At 39.5% G+C, this 22,959-nt stretch overlaps 1 long non-coding RNA gene across 2 annotated transcripts in view; it reads left to right on the top strand.

Annotated features, from left to right (window-relative positions):
• LOC135451714 (uncharacterized) overlaps nt 1-22,959 on the top strand; it is a 54,723-nt gene that overhangs the window by 472 nt on the left and 31,292 nt on the right. The window lies entirely within an intron of this gene.

The raw sequence follows: 22,959 nt of genomic DNA, 5'->3' as shown, positions 1-22,959 counted from the left end.
GCTTTTCGCCTTCTCTTCACACCCATTTTTGATGTAGTCTCCCAACCCTGAGACTTTGGCCTCAGTGTGAAGCATTAAGTCTGACACAGCATGAAAAGCAGCAACAGAAGCTTCCTAGTAGTGAAGTCAGAGAAAAGGCAAGAAAAAGGAATTCACACAGCTAGAAACTGTTCTCTAAGATGCTCCTGTGTCAGCTTCCAGAGGGAGATCTGCATCTAGAGAGATGGGGCTGCTGGGCCCCCTGCTGCTCCCCAAATAGCTCATCCAGGAATTTCCCTCCTGCTCCCACTGAAATGCAATGCGCTAATTCATGCTTTGCCAGCATGGCACTCTCCAGATGGCACAAGTCTGCTCTAACTTTTTCTATTGGAAAGAAAACTTCCTCATTGAACCTGCATGGCCTATAGTGGCGTGTCTTACTGCAGTCTGGATTTCTGCTCCCTTTCTGTCAAGGTTTACCTGGTATTGCAGCCAGCAACCTCTGCTGTGCTTTGGGGGTTTTTTTATAAAATGCAATAGCACATAGCAGCACAGTCTTTGAGAAATGCTGGAAAGAAGTGTAGGTCATCAGAAGGAGTAAAAACTGACAGTAAAAATGTTGTTTACAATGGTAATTCACAGACCTGAGGTAAGGGACTCACAGCATGATGTTCACAACTACTGAAAAAGAAGCAATCTTTTCATTAAGCATCTCCATAAAGACCTCAGGTCAGTATGATAAATGCAGGATTGGAAGTAGATCGTTTAAGTGCTTAGCTGAATTAGAGCATAGGAACAGTTATCTTTTATATCTTCCCAGGCCAGTCACCATCAGGAATGTTGTTGCAGTGCAAGAGTTTGTGCTTGTAAGAAGCTAGGGTACATGTTCCCTTAAAGAGACCTTTGTATAAGGAAATTAATTCCAAATCAGGAGATGTAGACATTGTGGTCTTCTATTATGTTATTTCTAAGAATGTCAAACCCCTAAGTTTGACATTCCCTAAGTTTCTAGTCCAAGCCTCTAAGTTTGACAACCCCTACATTTCTAGTCCAAACTCACATTAAAACTTGATTATCTAGCTTGATCCGCATGCTAAAAGAAAGTCTCTTTGTAGTCAGTAGTCTGCCCATCAGAATTGGAGAAAAAAACCCTGGGAAACAAGGAAAGTGATTGATAGAAGGTACCTGAAAACTGGGATTGCTGCAGCGGATTTGTGAGGCGAGCCTTTGTGTGGGCCCATCAGCCTTGGTTGGCTGCACAAAGGCACCATGGTGGCAGTGAGGCACTGGCTGGCCGTGTCCTTCTCTTAGGAGCAGCTGGGGCTGCTGTGGGGTGCCCAGTCCCAAGGCCTGGTGTGGTGTGACTCTTGTGCTGCCCCATGTGCTGTGATGGAGGGTTCCCTGGCCCAGCCTGCCATACTGTGTCCAGGCCTGCCTGACGCTGCCAGGCCTCACCCCATGTTCATGGCACCGCAGCTCGAGCTGCGTGGCTGCAGGCTGTAACACCAGAAACAGCTGCTGCTGGGAGAGGGCTCCAAGCCCTCCTCTGGCTCCAAGGAAGGGGAATGAACAGGTGGCGAATGTCCCAAGAGGGAATTCACAGAACAATTCGCTTGTGACAGCCCCTCTCTCGCTGCTGAAAATTGAGTTGCTTAATGAGTGTTATTCCACTAAGGGCTTTTTTTCTGCTTCATTTCTTGGGACCATTTGAGGATAATCATTGACAAAAGAATGTGGTTAGGGCTGTGCAATTGTTTTCATGGTTCCCTCTGCCTGCTATTATAATAACTGCTCTTTTATATATTTTTATACTTTTTTTTGTGGCATAATGGACAATTCTCCAATGACCTCCTTCTTTTGAGAACCCTGCTTGCCTCTGGCTTCTCCACAGAGGTCAAAATGGAGAAGATTAGCCTTGTTTTCTGCTTCAGAGGTAACGCTGTTTTCCTGTAAGCAGCTGTGGGCTGGTCTGCAGAGTCAGTATTTCAATGTGTTTAAAAATGCAGAAGCTTCAATAAATGCAGCTGAAAGGTTTGGTTGCCATGAATGAAAGGGAACAATGTTTTTACTGAGCTGTGCTTCCTCAGGGAAACTGAAAATGTGGAGCACAAGTGTAAGCACAAAATGTAGGGGGGTTTATGGGTCTGAAGCATGTATCAATAAGAAATTGTAGCAAAAACAATTAAGTATAAATAACAAATGTAGTGTAACGGCAAGCCCAAGAACAGTGTTTTCAATGAGATAACAAAAATAACAGTGGTAACAAAAATAAAACCAACAACTCCACACCCCCACTGCTATTATGGACAACAGGAATTACTGCTGATCCAAAGGGGTTTGAGCAGCCTAAAATGCAATGGTTGAGACTCTCTCTTAGAGTCAAAGACAAGTTTGGTTAAGTTGACTTACCTTCTGTTGTTAAAGTGTGAGTTTCTTTGACTGGAGTTATGAAGAGTATAAATTTACTATTCCTCAAATGACCACAGCAATAGGCTTGTCAAAGCATTTGCTACGTAGTAAGTTACCTGAAGAGTTTGGATATTCATGTAGTCAGTAAGTTTTTTTTGCAAGTATATAAATGCAGAGCACTTACATGGAACGCCTTGAGTAGTTATTTATATAGTAAGACCTCTTAGAAAATGCATGAGGAAAAAGAATACCCTCATGTTCCATGCAGACAGGATAAATTATTTTATTAGACTTGTAATTCATTCCCTTAAACTGTAACTTTACCTTTGTTAAAATACAAAGCGATCATGGACATCTCAGTCCGCAAAATCCCTTCCTCTGCATCCTGTTCAATGCTCTTGCTGTAAGGCAGGTTCTTGGAGAAAATCTCTTTTGTGAAAGGGTCTTGGGGTTGAGTAATTTATCTCAGAAGTGTGAAACTGCAGTAGAATACTTTAATGAGACATTTTGGCTCATGTCTGTCCATGCTGTTTAAAAATGGGTTGATCAGGTTTTATGACTTGTGGGGATGTATTGTTGTCTGTCTTGTGAGAACATTCTTGGTGATTTTTTCTTTCTCAAATGAATGTAATACTTTAAATGTGACAAGTTTATAGCTACAAACTGTGGGATTTTCAAGTCGCTGAGGGAAATATGTACCCCAGAAATGCATGAAGCAGGCCTGATTTTTTTTTTTTTTGTGTCTTATAGGGTACTGAGAGTAAAAATTTTCTTTATTTTTAATATCCATTTATCTTTGTATGAAACAAAACCAGAAACTGATAAACACTGTTTTCAATGTTGTGGTTTCAAAAAGTCTGCTTAGCCAAGACCTCTTCTGAATATTAGGTACATAGATGATTGAGCTCTGTGTGATTCTTAATGAGTCAGGCTGTTAAGGGTCTTAAAGATCTAGAACAAATCTCCAAAAGGCTGACATATGTGAAAATCTTTCTTTTTCATGACAGCATTCTGAACAGCATGGCTTGAAAAGAGCAGTATGTTCTGACCTGCTCTAGTCTGTAACAGCTTAATCATATTTTCCCTCTCTGTGCTTTTCTTACAATTGACAATGATAATTTTCATTCTTTTCCTGTCTTTGGCCTTTTTGTTGTGGCTTGCAGCAGGAGCATTGCTATGTGTAGTGCATCTTTGTTTCACTACAGGCCTGGTCAAAGTTTCAGGAAATCATTTGTTGTCTCTAGCTCTGTTTCCTGTTCTGCAAAACGGTGAAAATGCTATTGCATTGAAGAACCTGTGCAATCTACTTGTGAGAAGCCAGTAGTACTAAATGCCTTTTGATTTCTAAAAAGTCATCATTGTGATCCCACCAATCTGCTTTGTGTAATGCAGGTTGTTAGTTACTTGTATGAGTAAACGAGGTGTTGATTTGACTTCCTGAGGATTGTTGTAATACTGTACATTTTCTCAATATACATAATTGTAATTTATATATCTTAAAAGAAATGGAGACACTTTATTCTTTTTCATCAGGCAGGGAGTATTAGTAGCTGCAGCTGTTTGCTGTTGTGACCTGAAAATGCATTAAAAATGCTTTTTTCGTGATTGGGAGCTTAAGAAACTATTAGATTTTTTTCCCCATACCAGGAATTGAAGTCCATTTTAAAAGCGGTTCTTCTTTGTACTTCATGCATGAGTTCTGGACTTTGAGGTTGGGGGCTTTTGTAATTTGTATCATGAATGCAAGGAGCAGCACACTTGAGGTGGTAAAGGCAGGAAAGGTCTCCTGAATGCCTAGTAAGAACATCACTTTGCTAGTGTGTGATGTGAGCTCTTCTCAGCCTAGTTCGGTAAGACTGAAATGGCTGTGTTTTAGCTGCTTCCCCAGAAACCATATTTTTAGTAGTTTCTAAATTTTACCTGCTGTTCCAAATGTTTGTTCTCATTCAATTAGTGCTATTTATGGTTTTTTTTTTTTTTGTGGTGCTTATTTTAAATAATTCATTAAGGCAGTCTTTTACTCTTTAGCCTTCTCTTGATCAAGCTGCATATATTTGTTATATTTATTGCACTTTATCTTTCTTCATTGGCATTGAAGTGTGCTTTCCAACACAGGGAAATAACCATGCCTTTCAGATGCCTGTCTGCATTCCCCTAGCACAGCATAAGCTTGATGAGTTCTTAGAGAGACTGAGACTCTAAGTTCAGCAGAGATGAGCAGCATTATGTCTGTAGAGATCATTTTCTAGCTGCTTAATTTATTTTGTTTGTAAAGTTTTAGTTCCTGTTGTGGTTGTGTTCCACTCAAAGGGAAATTAACCCTTCACTTGTTTCTGCGGTTAATTCTAGGAAATCTTTCTCTGTCTGACTGCTGTGTTGGGGAAGCAGGGGCTGTGATGATGTGACATTGTCAGTTTTGTCAGATCTGGGTCATGTGGAGCAGGGTTCCTGTGCTTGCCTGATGGTTGTTACTGAGTTTTGCCTGTGCAGCCCAAAATCATGTCTGTCTTTGCTTGTGTGAGTATTTCTGCATGCTCTTGATTACCTTATAGCCTGTGTCTGCACTCAGCCCTTGTTCATTCTTATTATCAGTAAATACCCTGAATCCTTGTCCCACTCTTATCCTGACAGGCAGGTTTTCAAGTGGAATAGCATTATTTTGTCCCAGGGATTCCAAACAATTTTTTTTTTTTTGCCAAACATAACGTTTATGCTTGTGCCCCATGTAAATTCTGCCTTCCCTTTTCTCTCCTACTCCCCTTACTGCTGAATGTTTTTCAGCTCTTGTGTGGTCTCCAAGTACAACTTCTAGAAAATTTTTAGAAGTGTCTCAGAGGCTGAAGAAAGAACAATGACTTATTTACATATCTGTGTTTTGCCCTGTAGATATTCTCTGAGCAGTGGATTCAAGACAAAGGAATAAGTGTGGGAATGGACCATAGAGACAGGCACTGATGTGAAAGGCAGAAATAAGTGGGAGAGGAGGAACTGCCCCACCACCCACCTTTTGCTATAATATACCTGTTCACATGACCAGTGTTTGCCAAAGATTGCATCTCTTCCATAGGGAACACCAAGCTTTTTTTTTTTACATCTTATCTTCTGTATATTTCTCTGACTTTTGGGTTTTGTGTCTATTTTGGTTTTGTGCTATAGGATTTTTTTAATGCAGGCATTAACAATTTACCTGTCAAGTGAACAGCTAAGCTTGCAAAAAGACTTAGGCACAATAGCTCTGCTGCTTTGTCCTCTCTGAGTATCATCTTCTATTCTTAGGATATTTAGAATCTTTTGAAGCTAGTGATTTTGGAAAAGCTGCCCAGGTTGCAGAGCTAAAGGAACTGTATATTTCATAGAGTTTTTTAGTTCATTTATTTTCACTGCTCTGGTCTTTTCAGTAACTGGAGCATAAAGAATCATACTCTACCTTAATGCATCATAGGGAATACTTTTAATTTATCTTCAGTTTGTCGAAAGGCAGCAATAAAAAATTGAATACCATTAATTTTTCTGGGGAATAAATCCCGACAAAATATTGAGAAGAAATCATTTGGCATTCAGCTAGTCAAAATATTCTTGAATGAAGGCAGAACACCCTTCAACTTATTTCTGGTTAAGGAATGTGCATTCCCTTTTCCTTGTATTTTTTAAGATTCTTAACCAGTTTGTAGAAGTCCAAGTGATCACTAAGTGTGTTTAGAGACAACTGTGAATGAAATTTCACATCTACTCATGCTGTAGTAACAGCAAAATGTGATCAATAATCTTTTTCCTCCAGCTAGTGTTGAGTAATCCACAATTGTAAGTAATTTAAGGTTTTTAACTCTTTCTTTCAGAGAGTGAAAAACCAAATGAACAGCGATTGTTGAATCATTAAGTCATTTTTAGAGATATTAAATTTCAGGACAGATATGTTTTAATAAAAAGGTCATGGGACTTTGAAACTATTTAAATCTTTGTCCCATGAGTGTAGCGTACATGTGTGTCATGATTACTGTTGGAGAAGTGGTTGTCTCCGACAAGCATGAGTTTTTTAGAATCCATGGCAAGAAAAGACAAGAAAGCCTTCCCCAGTTTTAATATATCACAGCAATGCCCAGCCCAGCAAATGTTCATGCTGCAAGGATTTGGGATGTACTTTTCCTTGAATGTCACTGTACTCTGCTGTATTCAGACTTTAGAGCATTTTCAGGTATGTTTCTGGTGAATGGAGGCTCCCATCCAGCTGAAACTGATCCATTGGAAGGATTTTGCATAGCTAGTTACAATGCAAAACTGCCCTTAGAGACAAGTTTTGCATAATTTGTACATTTGAACATTCCTGAAATTATGGAATTCACCACCAAACCTCCAGTTTGGAAAATGTCACTGGTTTGATGGCTCACTCATCTCCAGGAAGCAGGAGTTAGCTGCCTATAACCCTTTGTAGAGTCTTCAGGCAGCAGAAAACTGCCTGCATCCCTCTCAGTTGTCAGCCTGGGGAATTAAGATGAGTTAAGATGTGTTTCCAGCAAGTTTTTCCTTTGAAATCCCATTATGGCCATTAAGAAGGTTGGGATTTAATCGTTAAACAGAGTATTGTCATTATGGTGTTTCTGAAGCACAGCAGTGTGTGCTTGTCAAGCATTCGTGATCCATCCTTGTGATGAAGAATTTTGGGGACAGTGATTAATGATGTGTTAGGATCAAATTGGACAGAAAGATTAAGTGCTTATAAAATAACTAAACAGTGACAAAGGAAAGTGTCTGACTGTTGATTAAAGGTATTTGCAAGTTCAGGGGAGCATGAAAGAGAATTAGTTTTTTAAAATATCAAGACATTTTACTGTGTTTTGGGAAGAGGACTGTGGAAATTGAATCAGCCTTCTATAAACCCTTATGCAGAGACAAATATTTTTCTTTTGGTGTGTATTCTTAGTGTGTCAGAAGAAATGCTGTAGTTTTTTAGGGAAGCTTTTATCCTTTCTCATTTTCATCTAAAATAAGCAATTTTGTAGTTTGATCCTTGTGCATCTAGGATATAACACTTTGTCTTTCTGCCCTTTTGAGGTGGAAACAGTGACAGAGTAGATATAGCAGCGATGTATTATGATGATGCTTATCACACTACCATAATTTTCCATAAGTGAGAGGAATATCATGGGCTTTGGTATATTTTAAAAAGAGATCTGTCCAGAGATGCCCATGCACAGAGAAATGGAGCAATTCTGCTGTGAGTTCTGTGAAGTTCTGTGATATCTGAGTCAAAGTCATACAATGACTGAGTGACTGATAGTTCAACAAAATCTTGAAATTTAACAGGAAGAGCAGTGAAATTTGGTCACTCTGGAACAATTGTTTGTAAATTAAACATTCGGGGGTTTGAATGTTTCCTCTCATTCAAGGCAAAATATTTGTTATTGACAAAAATGGAAATATCCCTTCATTATCTGCATTACTATTATCCCAGTAGAAGGCCTATGTGTCTTTTGGGCCTCTCTGCAAATTGGTATGTGAGCAGTTAAAACTCAAAGCAGTAACTGACAAAATCTGATTCATCTGCTCTAGTTTTTTCCTGTTTACAATTTTGCAAGGCAGCCAGAGAGTTTCATGCAGCACTGCATATAACTGCAGAGCTCCCTCCCTGAATGCTTGTTACATTTTCCCGAGGGTGATGGAAATCAGCAAGGGAGGGATAGGGCTCACTGCTTGTTCCAAGAGGTGGAATCAGTGTGTACTTGGTGAAAAGCAGGGATGGGAACACAGTGATCTCTCCTCTGTCAAACTGGAACTCAAGAAAAACAAAGAGCAGCTTTAAAAAAGGATAGAGGTGGTTTCTTTTATTTCTTAGTGTGGAGGTGTCCAGATAAAAACATATGTTTCCTGACTTCCCTACCATCTGTTCTAACCTTTATGTGTACTTCTTGTGTCTGTAGGGAATAGAAGTGCTAACTTTCAATCTAGGTGCCTAGCAGCTCTGCATATGGTGTCAAACTGACACCTTTCAACCTGAAACCTGGTTAGAGGAAATGAGGAGCCTTGGTGACAAATGTTACACCCTATTATAAGGGAAATGCTTTTGTTTTCATCGCTGGGAAGTTTTCCAGGCCTTCACCATGAGCTTTTGGCAGGGTAGATAATAATTACTTACTGATTTTCTTCAGTGTACCACTGAAGAAAAAATATGGTTTTGGAGATTTGAAGAAGGTGTACTTCATTGTAATTGTTGGGACATCAGAGTCTGTGGTACAAAAGAGATCCTGAAAGATCTGAAACCAGGAACTAAATTTCCTGGATTAGCAAAACTGACATATCTGTGAAAGTTCTTTCAGGCCAGAACATGATAGCATTTTGCCTTGTCTTCAAGTTATGTTTAGGTTCAGTGGCTGCTGATAAACCCTGAAAAGCTGATGCTTTGGAAACTAGAGGATTGCAGGAGGAAATAGGTGAATTATGAGGTACTAAAATCTAGCTGAGATGTTAGTGTTTACATCATTTTAAATGGTCCAAAGTCTGATCTAGTTCTGTTATTTCAAAGGTAGAACACAATTTTTTCCAGCTGACTTGGTGCATTGAGACATACAGCAGGTCTTGAAGATGTGTTTGACTTTTTTGGAAGATAGGAAATTTCTGTATTAATGATGAAGGATTGATTGCTTTGCATGGAGCATCAGACATAACGGGTAGCAAGTCCAACCTGACTTTGTCTCCACCTCCTTCAATGATCAGATTACTTGATTCCCGTAAAAATATGAGGAAGCCTGGGCACAGTTTATCAATAGTCCTTACAAAATGAAATTCTCTTTTTCATTACTCTGAGAAATTATGACATTTGCCTTTATTTTCATAGCTGTGCTGCTTGAATACTAAACATATACACTCAAAATCATTTTGATGTACTTTATAGAAATAATTCATTGGTAAATGAAATGATGACTATATCCATCTTCCATGACAACAGAGTCATTTGCAGCTGTTCAAAATGAGAATTGACGCTAAAAGCCAAGGATGATTTAAGGGAAATGACAAAACACTCCTGCAATAGTAAAGTACTGTGTATTTTAAGATGTGGTAAAGCTAGATAAGCACTTGGCTGCACAATTTTGATTTAACGTGAGGAATTTAAATTTACAAAGTCAGTACCTGAGAGAAGTTATTTTGTATCTTGAATTCAACCAGCCCTCATTTTTGTACTTGTTATAAATACTCATGCTTTGTATGAGTATCAAATATCCACAATCCATACAGAAATTTATGAGCTCAAGAGAACAGATTAGTCTGAAAAGGGAGCTTGAGCTCAGGAATGCCTGTCCTGTGCCTGCAATGGTAGCCACAATAGTGGGAAGGGAGAAGTCAGACCTGGAGGATTCAGACTGGGTAATCTCCAAGTTCGCAGTTGGTGAATTCTTCTCAGTGTGCTTGGCTTCTAGAAAACACCTTCTTGGTACTGCTGAAAAATGGGCAATAAAACACATCCTTTTGTTCTGTAGGCAAGCAGTGAATTTGGGTTGCTTTCCTTTGTATTTTTGTGGATGTTTACTTTTGCAGCTGGCCATCTGTTTATCAGGTGGATTCAGGGGTTTCTTAGGGCTCCTCACACTTAAGTTCTCTTACTGGGTACTGAATCTTGTGTTCTTTTATCAGATTGACTACATCATTTCCTCTGAGGTGTGCTCAGGCTTCAAGTGGCAGTCCAGTGCCTCTGACAGAGAAGAATAGGAGGAGAGAAAAGCTGCCTTTGCAATCTTTGTGTACTAAAAGCAGCACAGTTGTTTTGGGTTGCTTGGATACCATATACATAGAAAATGCAGTTGTACCTGAGCAGCTCAGCTATCTTTGCTTATTGTAACTTGGCAGTGCCTAAAGGATTCAACTATTTTTTGTAGAAGTGTAAATTCAGGGTAACTCCTCCGAGAATGGGGGTGTTACCTGCTAAGACAATCAAGACAAAGATGCCTTGCTGCATTCACAGGTCCTCTCTCTCCTTTTGGAGCTCCTCCATCTGCTGTAACCTATTTCTGTCTGTAATCTCAGGGCCTGACTTTATCTTAGAGCAAGGTACTTTGCAGTTTTGAACTCGGTCCTGGTTTTTCATTTGTTCTCAAGTTTGTAACTTGTTTGTGTACTGCTTACAGAGAAAACTCTGACCTTGAGAAAAGAGAGAGAGGAGGGGCAGCAGGATAAGGAATCAAGGAATCAAAGAGCTTTAGATGATAGGAATCAGAGCAAACTCTTCAACCTAATCACTACAGCAAGAGATTTGAGGCTGGGTCCCAAGGAAAGCTGAAGAAAGGTTTGGTTTCTCAGGAGGCTGCTTTGTAGCTCACAAGATATTGAAGTTATGGTTAAAATCCAGTCTTTGAGTCGGAAAATAGGAAAGGCAAGTGAATATTCACGTTGTATTTCCCTGCAGTTTAGAGTGAGACTGCCTAACCTACAGCCTGTGGCCAAAGTTGGCCGCCGGCCCGGTTAATCTTGTGGAACACTTGCCACCCTTTTTCCCACAGGTTTTTAGATGTGAACATGAATTTGTTCCAGGACATGGTTCCTGCTGCCTTCTTTGTTGAGTCTTTCTAGACCCTTTCTTATTCCTTTACTCCAGGGACTGCTGGAATGATATGACCACTCATCCACAGTTCGTGGAGACTTCTCCAGGCTTGGGCCCTGGAAAGAATGTATTTCTGAAGTATAACTATAGTTTTTCTTGCTTTATTTTTGATGTAGGTGGTAGCATTTTGACAAGTTACCTGTACTATTTAAATTGCTGTTTGTTATGTAAAGATTATGCCCACCCATGGCATTTGTTTGAATTCCATTTTATTTCTGCTTACCATGTTTATGCCAGCCTACTTAAATGTTGTTTTCCTGTTGGAATGCTGCATCCTTGAAGCCAAATAATTAGATTGGCTGATGATCTGTGACATACAGTTTTAGTTTTGCATTTGTAGCTTGCTTTTGGGATGCAAAACTTCATTCCAGGTCTGTCAACAGATGGTAACATAAGTGCTGTCAGTGAAAACTCCTGCATGTATGTGGGAGATGGTGGCCATGAGTCCTGAGGGTCTGCAGCCCTTCGTGGCTAGGGCTTTGAAAAATGTTGAGCTGCTATTGTCTGTTTCATTTTACCTTTGCAAAAACAGCTGGTCTTTCTTTGTTGTTCTTGTTCCCACATTTCTATTCTTTTCCCTTCAAAATTAAACACTAATATTTTATTAAATGAAATCTAATTACTCTGGTTGAATGCATACCCTTTCTTTTATTGAAAAGAAGAAAAACTATGAAAGAAAAGTAATTATGTGAGTAATGTAATTATGTGCCTTGTGAGTGGTGCTGCTTCTTTCAAAGCCTTGGTGCTCTTCCTATTGTATTTTTTTCTCTAATTCTTCTTTCTGTCTGAGCTGGACTTGAGTCAAGACTGAAATGGGAAAGATCTGAGCAGATTCTGGGGCTGGGTTCTCAAGGTGCACAATAACCAGCAGGGCTCAAATCTTCCTGCAGTCCCAAAAAGGAAGCCTAAAGATCTCATGTGCTCTCGATGAAGCTGTGCTGCAAAGCAGATGCTCTGTCCCATCTGCTGTGTTTTTCTAGTGGCACAGCCCATTTGGCACAGGCTACCTTGCACCATGTGAAAGGCTCTCTCCTGTCCTGCCTGCAGAGAGCCAGCTGCAGGGCAGGGAGGGATCATCGATCTTGTGCCATGTGCTGCTGCCTGTGCTCCGTGTGAGGGGAGGTGGGTCAACCCCTGCCCTCACAGGAGATTTGCTAAGGGCCAAACATTGATTCTTCATTCTACCTTCTGCTTTCTCCATTAGCTGACACCTGGCACTTGCTATCTCAGCTCTTTGTACCAGGTGCAAGCTCCAGCAGTGCCAGGCAGGTTCTGTGCATGGCTCCTGTCTTGTTTGATTTGTAGAAGGAATGCCTGAAGGAAAGCAGGCTTCTCCTAACCTAATGTGTGCCCACATCCATTCTGAGGAGTGCTTGTTGACATTTGCGACAGCATTTATTACTTTTTATTCCATCTTAATGTACAATATTATCAAATCCTGGTTTTCACTGCTCAAATTCCTTTTTAGACTGGGAGAAAAGGACTACTGGTTTTAGTGAAGCATTTTCCAGCGGAAAGAAAATGCTGGGTGTGGGTAGTGGGGTATCCTGGTAGGACCTTCAGTTTGAGAGAAATCTGGACATGAGCTTCAGTATACAAGTTTTTTATATACTTTTATTTTTAAATGAGACTTTTTTGCATAAAAGTGAATGTGGCGTATATTGGATTCCCTGCTGCTTTTTCAGTAGCATTAAGATGTGGGAAAACATCTTAAGGTGGGTAGGAATTCTGTTCAGCAAGGGATTATTCATATTTTATACTGGCACCAAGGTACCAGAGTCAGGATTTTTGCCTGTCTTAAAAAGTGTTCTCATTCTAACAGGGATGTGATACTGAACTGGAAGGCTCTATCACTGAAATTGGTGAATCATCTCACTGGTTTTTAAGAGGATTCAGATGAGATCCTATCTTGGTTTCAGGTGCAATACCTTAACACAAGGGAAAGAGAAATCACTTTCTAGTCCATTGCTTTGTGCCTTAGAATTGAGAATGGATGAAAGAAAATGTCTAAGCTTGCAGTGCATGATGACTTGTGCTATACAGCTACATTATATGTTTTGTCTGTTATATAATGTGGTGTAACTAGGGAAGTCAAGTATATACATGAGAAAATATTTTTTCTAATAACTGTTTTGTTTTTTTAATATTTTGTTTGTCTTCATTAGAAATAATATGCAGTAACATTATTTTTATTATTAAGGACCTTTAAAAGGAAACATAGAAATGGTGATTTTAGTTTTATTTTACCTCACATTATTTTTAGAAACTAAATAATCTTTAACCAAACTTTTCCTTGAGTGGATAAGTCATCACTTCAGCTAAAGCAAAGAAGTCAGGTAGTAAAAGGAATAGAAGTGGATTACTTTGGGAATTTTTTCCCTGAAAGTACCATTTAAAAAAATTACATACTCAAAAGCTTTCTAAGAATCATTAAATATTTAAAGTTAGTTCATTAGGAGTAAAAAAAAGATAAATTAGGTCTTTAAATCCTTTTATCTCCTCAGATGTGAAGTTGAGTGTTTAATCATGCAAACCCTTGGATGTTTGTTGCTGATGCACCTGTCAGCTTTCTTTAGCAATGCAGAAAGCACAGTAAATAAGGCTAATTTTTCTTTTTCGGTTCTAGGGAAAAAAGCTAAAATAGAAGAGAGGAATAGAGGAGAGGGGAGGGCCAGCTCCACAAGGAATGTAACATCTTGTAAAATAGAGGGCTTGAAGGTGTCAGGAAGTGCTAACCCACCAGTGTGGATTGTGCTCAGGGTGGGCAAATGGGGTCAAATACTGGCTGCTACTTTGACATGAAAGCCCCAAAGGGTCCAAGGCTCTGCTGTAGGAAATCTGCAAATTTTAGAGGACTGCTGCTGTGTAATCCTTACAAATGCACAGCTCCCAGGGCTGCAGCGAGTCCCCCACACCTGCAGTGGTGCAGGAACCCCCTGTGTGGCTGCAGTGGTGCAGGAATCCCCTCCCCATGCCTGGGTGTGCCTTCCATCCCCTCCCTTGCTCTGAGTTTGAGGCTGGCAGCTCTCGGCAGGACCTGCTGTGTGCTGTGCTGCACCAGCCTGCTGATTAGCTCACTTACTCCACAGTGTCACAGTGGATAGTTTTCCAATTAAGAACTGACTGTTAAACAGTAAGTTAAATTGCTGCTCTGACCTTGCTGTGAAAAGCCACAGGGGTAGTCCTGACACAGCTTTGTGTGTCAGCATTTGTTTCTTCACAATGAAAGGTATCAACACAAGTCTGTCAGAAGGGTGGAAACCAGGACCCAGCTATACAGAATCCCCTTGCCTTTTCTCCTGAAAGAATCTTAGTTTGTTCCCAACGTGCTGGGGAGAGTAAAAAGCAAATTTAAAAGACAAGTGAAACAATTCCTTCCCTAGGTACTGGTTTTCTCCTTGTCTCCTCTCTAGCAGAGACAGCTGAACAGGCTGTGTATCTGCTTTCAAGCCTTCCCAGAAGTACAGCTATGTATTTTATTCAGCCTTTTCTATTTCCCCACATGAGGCTGGGAGTTTTTTGTTTTGTTTTAATTTCCCATGCTAGTTTTTTTCATCAGAAATACCTCTTCTATTTTTGGATAAGGTTTTTAAAACCTATAGCTATATGATATGTAAAATATAGTCAAATCATACTGACAGCTAAGAAAAAAATTATACTAGAGGGTTTGCTAGGTACTGAGGTTAAAATCACAGTGGAGTGAGCCTTCATTGAAAGCTGACATAAAAGGGAGGCAAGCTCAGGAACTGCAATAAGAAAACAGAATATTCAATGCATAAGATTTTCATTTGGAAATTGTTCAAAGTTCAAATGTTTCAATTAGGGGAGATTTCTGTCTATGTATGTTCCTGCAGCAAGGTCATAGGGCAGTGGGTAGAAAGATTCTTACTGTTGGTAGAGAAATTTATTTAATCGTTCTTCCAGCCAGACAACCTGACTTCTGTAGAGATTTCCAGGAATCCTGAGTACAATTGCCTTTCATTTTCAGTGGATAACACTTTCAAGCAGGTCCTTGGAGCAGTCCTTTCACAATGACTCCTAACACACACCCCCAGTTTTCCTGAAGCAGAAGTATAGAGCCATGTGTGTTTAAATTTTGCTGCTCAGAACACCTTGATATGTGCAGTACAGGATGGGAGAAGAGCAATAAACAACAGCAAAAAAAGGAAGAAAACAGGCCTAAAACTGCTTTGACTACACAAACTGCAGGAGAAAAGCTGGCATATGAAAACATTTCCCCATTACTGCATGCTGAAGTAAACAGAGCAGTGGTGACAAACTGTATAGATTTGTGTTCTTCCCTCATTATCTGCTCCTATTTGTGACGAGAACATCCTCAAACTGCATAGTAGGCAAAACCCCTGTTGTGTGCCAGGCACTTGGAGCTGCTAATGAATGCTGATATAGGAGAAGTGCTCCAGTAATTTTTTCATGTAAATGGATCGACAGTAGGTCAGAGACAAACATGAAAAGGAAGGCAGACATTTAAAGAGAATAATTTAGTGAGATAATTTGTATAATATTTTATTCCTTTCATAGATGAAAAGAAAAGCCTCTGAAAAATATAAATGAGAGAGGAGACTGCAACAGCCTGTCTGGGAAAGCTACAAGGCTCTGTATAAGAAGGTGACATTTGAATCACTTAGATAACCATCACATGAGATTGGCTTTCAGCTGAGTTTCAGTGGAACAAGAGCAACGCTTTGTCTGCCCCTTTCATTCCCCTGCCCTCCAAGCTAATATGTGAAAGAGAGGAAAATAAGGTTTGGGGCATGTCACTCTCACTCAAGCTTGCCACAGGAAGGTGATATGAATTGTGTACTATGAGCCCTGTCTTAAGTCAATAACTACTCAGATCCTCATCTGGTACAGATTACTTAACCTCAGGGAGGTCATCATAACATCACTGAGAGTGAGCAGCATTGTCCTGACTAATGTTCACTGATGAGTAGAACAGGTTTTTAACCTCTGGTTTGTCATTCACTAGAGATTTCTGAGATCACCTTCTGCACTGCAGCTGTGTTCCCTGGTGTGCAGCTACTGCAGGTGCTTGCTCTAAATCAACCCAAAGGGTTGGTCCCAGTACCAAAGGAAGGGTGTAGTTGGGTAAATCCGTTTTAAAGCCAAGTTTTTCTTCCTCTCTAATATTATTTATGCTGAAAAAAACACTGAAAAGTGATTGTTTTCTTCTAGGAATTTGCTTTTTTAGCCCAATAGAGAAAGAAATATCATTGCAATATTATTTTAAAATTTTGCAATGTTTTGTGTTGGCATATGTAATTGTAGCTTTTTTTCCTAAACAAAACCTGGGTGCTTTAAGCATTGAACAAAGTAGCTAATAGTTAGTGTTCAATACTTCAAAATACACAAGTCTCCTTGAAAATGGGAAGGTGACTAGTTCTCTGATTGTGTCTCTACAAAATTCAAAGTTATTCTGATTAGATTTTTTTAATGATCAGAATAATTGCCTTTAGCTGCCTTATACTTAATGTCTATGTTCTGCATCAATATGCAGGTGAACTAAGTGCATAACTCCCTGATGCTTTGAAATGATTGCAGCCCTTAATGTTTAAGAGCCTGTTTCTGAGAGATACTGAGTGCCTTGGCTTTTGTTGAAGTGTGTGTTCAAAGAGCTTAGGGATTCTCAAGGAACTGCCTTGGAATCTCACTGAACCAGAACGTGAAAACGTTCAGAGTAAGCCACAGAAGAAAGCAGTCAGAACATGACCTGTGTGAGCCCTGCAGGGGCCAGTTTGTTACAGATGCTATGAAATAAGTGCCTGGACAGAAAGCAGAAATCAAATCAATCTGTGAATGTTTGATTTCAAGTTCTAGTGCCACTGAGGAACACAGCACTCCCCCCAGGAGAATGTTCTTTCTTCCTTTCTTCACAAGCTTCCTCTCTCACTAAATGTTCCCTGATACCAGTTCCCTTTTTATCCTCGTCCTGCCTCAGTTTCTATGGAGAGAGCCCTGAGGGACACTTCAGTCCCCTGGGCTACAGAGACTTGACTGCAAACCCTTGTTTGGCCTGGTTACACTGATGCTTTAACCCCTGTTTGCCAAAATCCAAGATGAAGGGCTGAGATCCCAAGGCTATTCCAGCTATCCAGTGGATGTTTTGTTGAGTTTCCTAGTGGATAAAAATGAGCCTTTGCTGAGTATGGAGCTAAATCTCAGTGTCCCATCTTGAGCTGCATCTGGAGCTGCTCTTTCTCTGGGCTGGTATTTATTTGTGTAAAGTAGTAGAGTCCTGCCAGAAGACAGAATAAAGCATACAAGAGTAGTTAATAGGATGAGTGGATAATTACTGTGATATGCAAAACAGGTCTAGTTTTCCAGTCAGACTCAGCCAGAGCAGTGGGTTAATTAGAAACTGTATGATGCTCAAGTGCTTAGATGTATTGGTGCTCCTGGATTTAATATCCTATGAGGGCTAAGGAGATATTTCCCCTAAAAATTTTATTAAAATCAATACCTTCATGAAATGCTTTCATTTCAACTCAGCAGCTTTTTCTCATGGGAAAAAGTGCTTTGTCAGACCATTGACCATTAGTTCTGCTCATCAAGCTGAATTTGTAAGGCTTGTTCAGGGTTTGGAGCTTAATGAAGGTGATGGCTGAGTTGCTTAGGTTTTCACAGGACCAGCAGATTTTTTTTTTCTTGTAGTGATGGTTCTGATGTTGAAACGGTCAGGGCACTGTAATAAATCAGTGCTTTCTTTTCATTTTGTGCAACTTGTGATTTCTTTCTCCTTATCCAAATAAAAGCCTGAGGTGTTTTAATGGGTTCTCTCATGGCCATTTAAAGTGACATTCACAATGGGGTGTGTATGCCATTCTCTTCTCTTATCTGTATCAGTAAAATCCCTTTGTTATGCTGCTATAAATGTGTGCAGGCTGAATAGCTGCCTTGACCACACAGTTAAAGGCTGTGTCCTAGTGTCTGCTGCATCTCCAAATGAATTGAAATTTGGGAGAACATTTCTGGTAAAAATTCCATATATATATATATTTGCTATTTGTGTTGTGTTCACTTTTGGCTATTTCTGAAGCCAGGACTTTTACCCAGAGAAACTGAGGCAGTTTTACATTCTGATATTTTGGGGATAACCATGTCAGCCAATTCTCAGGAGCAAGATCCAGGAACTCAGCTGTGGGATGGACATGGATTGAGAAGCTAAAAAACAGAAATTCCCAATGCTTTTGGAGACCTAACTACAGCAGACTGTCCTTTAGCATGAGCAGAATTACCAAACTATGTATTTTTTACAGTTCCTCAGAGCACATGCAGGAGAAGACCTAAATTCAGCAGCGTTTATTACAGTATCACCTACTGAACATCTTAAAAGACCCTGTAAAACCAGCATGTCCCAGGTTATAAAAGGGCACAGCTTTAGTGATATCAAGAGATTTCTAGTGATTTATGAGAGCTGCAATGTGGTGTTCCCTTAAAAAAAAAAGTGGGAAAAAATTACTCTATGTCAGATAGCAGCTTATGCTGTCCTCTAATGAATTACACAGTGTGCAAGACAGATGAAACACTTGGATATTGTTGAAATTACAGTTGTTGATATTGAGTGGGGTATGGTGCTAACAGAAGCCTAAATTTATGGGATCTTTTACTAATCTTGGAGTATGGATTCATGCAAAAGAAGAACAAAACCAACCACAAACCCACAAACATCTTTATGTGTTTACAGTTATCAAAAGAAGCTTTTCCAAAGAGTATTAAAGGTCTTGAACAGAAATCTAAAATTGTTTTTCCTGAAATGAGGGGTTTTGTGTTGGTGGTTTTTTTCATGAAAAAGCTGAAGAAGCATGCACAGAGTGAATAAGCAACTTCTCATAAATAACTGAGTTATATCTGTTAATAATGAATGAGAGCTGAAAGTAGGTTGTATCTGTGTTATGCAGATGGGATGTTTTAGCCATTTTTATTAAAAGTCAAAACGTGTGAATTACAAATATATGCAGAGACAATCTCACAAAGGATATTAAAAATCCTTGTGAATGTTTCTGGCGTAAGAAAACTTTTTGAAAGCCCTGCTTTGTCCCTGAGTTATAATGACAGTTGAACTTTAAAGTAATGGATATCTGGGTGAATGATCTGGTATTGCATTCAGAGAAAGTGAATAGGAGAATAAGAGGTGAATAGGAGAGGATGATTATTTACTATTTCTCACAAAATTGAAGACAAAGTAATGAACAATGATACGACTCAGTATCAGATTTAACTGCTCAAGGAAAGTGCCTTTCTTGCACACCAGGTAATTAAATCTTGGAGCTTGCTAGTAGAGACAAGATATAATGAGTTTAACAGAAAAAAAATTAGCAGTTGGTAGCCTTCAGTCATGATGGTGCAGAACAGAAATCTCCTTTCCAGTGGATGGCAAAAACTCCTGAAGGAGGAAAAGACCACGCTTGGATTGTACTGGGGTTTTTATGCTCTGTTTGTAGTCTACAACCACCAGCTCTTGGAGGTAGGATGTTGAATTTGAAGAAGCTTCAGTCTAATAATCCATAAGCACTTGCTTAAAGTATCCCAGGGACCTGGATATGACAGAAATTTTTCCAGTCTAGGTTTAAGCATGATCCTGTATTTGTCTGTGCAATGCATGTGAAGATAGAACACTCCTATGAGCAGGTGCAGAGCCTATAGGAAAGGAACAAGGTATTTCAGAGCTTGCACCTCATGCAGTCCCTGAGGGCACCTGGGCTGTGTCTCAGCTTTGTGATGGGAGCAGAGCAAGTGGTGGTTCTTCTGTACACTTGTTTTTTCTGCCACAGAAATCCCATGTGCATAGGCAGAGTTGGTGGTGGTGCCCTGATAGTTTCCAAATATTCAGAGGACAAGAATGCCCTCTCCATGGTGTGACACAGCCTGGCCACATGTCCAGGAGCCAGGACTGTAAAACTCTGAAGTGCTTCTCCTTAATGTTGTTTTAATCTTGCTATACAGCAGTGGCAGCTTGGCACAGGGGGAGGACAGACTGGCTCTGTTTGTGACTGCTGCTCCCTTGCTGAATGAATTTGAGTAACTCAGCTTGGCACTTGCCATTTTTTTCCTTGCTTTTCCTGCTCTGGCGATTCAGGGTAGGCAAGATTTGTCAATTCCCTGTCTAGAAGACACAAGCTTGCATTAAGAAGGCTCTTTTCTTTTTAACTTTTAACACAGTTCACTAGCTTGGGCATGGTACAATGGCCAGTGTTCTGAGTGACCTGTGTTCAATAACTTCCATCTGAAAAACACCACCTGGTGTACACTTACGGGGGAGACTCTTTAGGACAGGGTCACTTTTTCCTCTACATTTTTGTGCAGTAACTCATGGCTGAATCCTACATGCACTACTATTTATGTGCAATAAATAATAAAAATTAAGAATAATTGATATTTCTAAAGGAAATGCAATGTCTCATCTTACTATCCAGTTTATTTTATTCCCAGCCCAGTCAGCAGCTGTACTACAATACAGTAACTTCATCATGTTCTTTCTATTGGGCTTTGTGAAAGCTTTACTAAATTTCCTTTCCAAGAATTAGACTAATTGCAAATGTAGAGCTCTCTGTGGAATTGTAATATATTTAATCTAAGCTAATGCAAAAGATAGCAATGCTGTACATGCTATTTTTAGGCACATGGCCTGAAGTTCTATAAATTTTTAGAGATGTTGTCAAACAGCAGTGGAATTCTACAAGTAACACTAGTGAGTATGTTCATTTCCCAGCATATTTCTAGGACTCAGTCTGACAACTGCTCAAAGTATCTGGATTCAGCAGCCATTTCATTTTATTCCTGTATCACCCTGGCTCTTCCTGGTTTTGAGGATTGTTTCAGGGATTTCAGTCTCTCTGTACTATCTTTTCTACTTCACAAACAATGGGGAATTTATAATTTTACCTATTTTACTAATGGATAATACTTCATTGAGATGTTTACATAATGAACTGGAACCCAAAGCAGAGCCCACTACTCGCTGTTATTACTAACCTTGTGATCAGGTAGAGGATCCCCATCTTTCCTGGCCCTGATTTCATGCCACAGTTTAGGGTTACACAGGTCCCTGGTCTGCAGCAGAACACAGTAACGTCACATTTTATTTTTTCTTGCTGGTTTTGGGGAGCACAAAAATGGACCTCCCTACAAGTGACTGTGAGTGAATTTTAGATTCCAGTAGTGGCTCACAGATTAGGGAAACAACCACATTGCAGTGATGGAGGTTCTTTTGTAACTAATTTCTGTGCTTTGTCAGTCTTTTAAGAGCCAGAAGTAGTTCTGACTTTAAAAATCCTAAACCTTGAAGATTTGGGGGATTTGTTGTTTAAACAGAACGTGGGTGCAAAACTGAATATGGAAATGAAAGCCCTTGATCTGCACAGCCTTGATGTTTTAATATGACACTACAAATTTTTATTTTCATCTGTTTCTTGATTTGCTGTTTCCTAGGAGTAGCAGACATTGCAGCATTTTCTAGGGATTAGAAAGGAAAACTACTGTGGTGTTTTTTTAAGAGGAATGTCTTTACTGCACTCTTTACTGATCTGAGGGGTTCAGCCTGCAACCAGCATGACTTTTTAACTCTCCTCTTGTTTGAATGAAGGTAGTGTTCAAATTGTGCCTGTGCTTTAAAGCACCAAAACCATGGTATTGTCAATGCTATGCAAAACGTGACTTAAGGCAGTTGTGGCTTACAGAGTATGGTACCTTTGCTGACAGAAATGGGTAAGAAAATGAGCATTGCCTTTCTCCAGGATAGACTTGATTTTGTGCCTTTTATGTTTATAGATATGTTATGATAGACTATTAAGGATTTGAAAAAAATATTAGTGTAGTTGTTCCTGTTCAGCTGTCACTGAAAACAATGAGGACTATTGTTTATTGTTGCTTATTTTAATATTTTTTATCTCAGTATCTTCTAATATAGTAGCTTTTCTTGTCTGAAAACTGAATCTATAATCATCTTTGCTAATGAAATGTGACAAAATTTGAAGAGTTTATATTTTCAAAATGTTTAGCTCATGTAGAATCGCCTTTGAGGAGCTGTGGCATACACCACCAGGGTATACATGGTCTATGCACCTCTCAAACTTTTCCTGGCTTCCAAAGGCTAGGAAATAACTTCTGTGATGTAAGGTGTTATGTTGTGCCATGCTGTCAGTGACTATGCATAGCTGCTGCCCACTGTCATTGCCAGCACAGTGAATTGGGTCCATGGTGGATGATTTTGCTATTAGTGCACAAATGTGCACACCCACATTTATTCAGCTGCTTTTCACATGCCCATGGATGTATACACAGAGAGAAACCACGGTGTTCGTCAGCATGAAGTGTTTTTTTAACACATGACAAACAAGGGAGGCTATTGTTGCTATAAATCTGCAGAATCAATCTGTACTATTACTGTTTATTGCTATCAAGTAACATTAACTATGTTGTTGTTATCAATCTTCTTGTGATTTTTTTGAGTGCTTCCATTGTGTGTTTTAAGAGATAATAATGTAATCTTCACACCATACTAAACTTTCCCAGGGTATTTCTTCAGAAAAAGCTGTTATTAGAAGAATTTTATGGTGTTAATTTCTTTTCTGCCTTAAAAACATCTGACACTTAAGACAACAATCAAGAACTTCAAACTGTAATGCATGAGTCATATTCAAATCCTGTTAGTTCCCCTAATATAACTGATTTACTGATTTGAAGTTTCTCACATTTTCCATTTAATTATATGAGATGCCAGAAAGTTTTGTTGTGGAAAAGCAAATAACTTCAGGATACATTCAGTGAAAAATGTACTCTACCCTGTTTCATAATCCCATAGATCTGAATTAATCCCAGCTTTGGAAAATTAAATTGGGGAGGGGGTCTACTTTGATAACTTTGATTAGTAACAATTAGTAAGTCTTGTAGAAGTTCTTTTGCAGTGATAAGGATTTGGTTGAAGGCACTTTGGTAAGAATTAACACATTCATGATTACAGAATACCT

This window comes from Zonotrichia leucophrys, chromosome 9, assembly GCF_028769735.1.
Source record: "Zonotrichia leucophrys gambelii isolate GWCS_2022_RI chromosome 9, RI_Zleu_2.0, whole genome shotgun sequence".
Taxonomy (NCBI): domain Eukaryota; kingdom Metazoa; phylum Chordata; class Aves; order Passeriformes; family Passerellidae; genus Zonotrichia; species Zonotrichia leucophrys.
The sequence above is the reverse complement of the archived record's forward strand: the minus strand, read 5'-3'. Positions and strand labels throughout refer to the sequence as shown.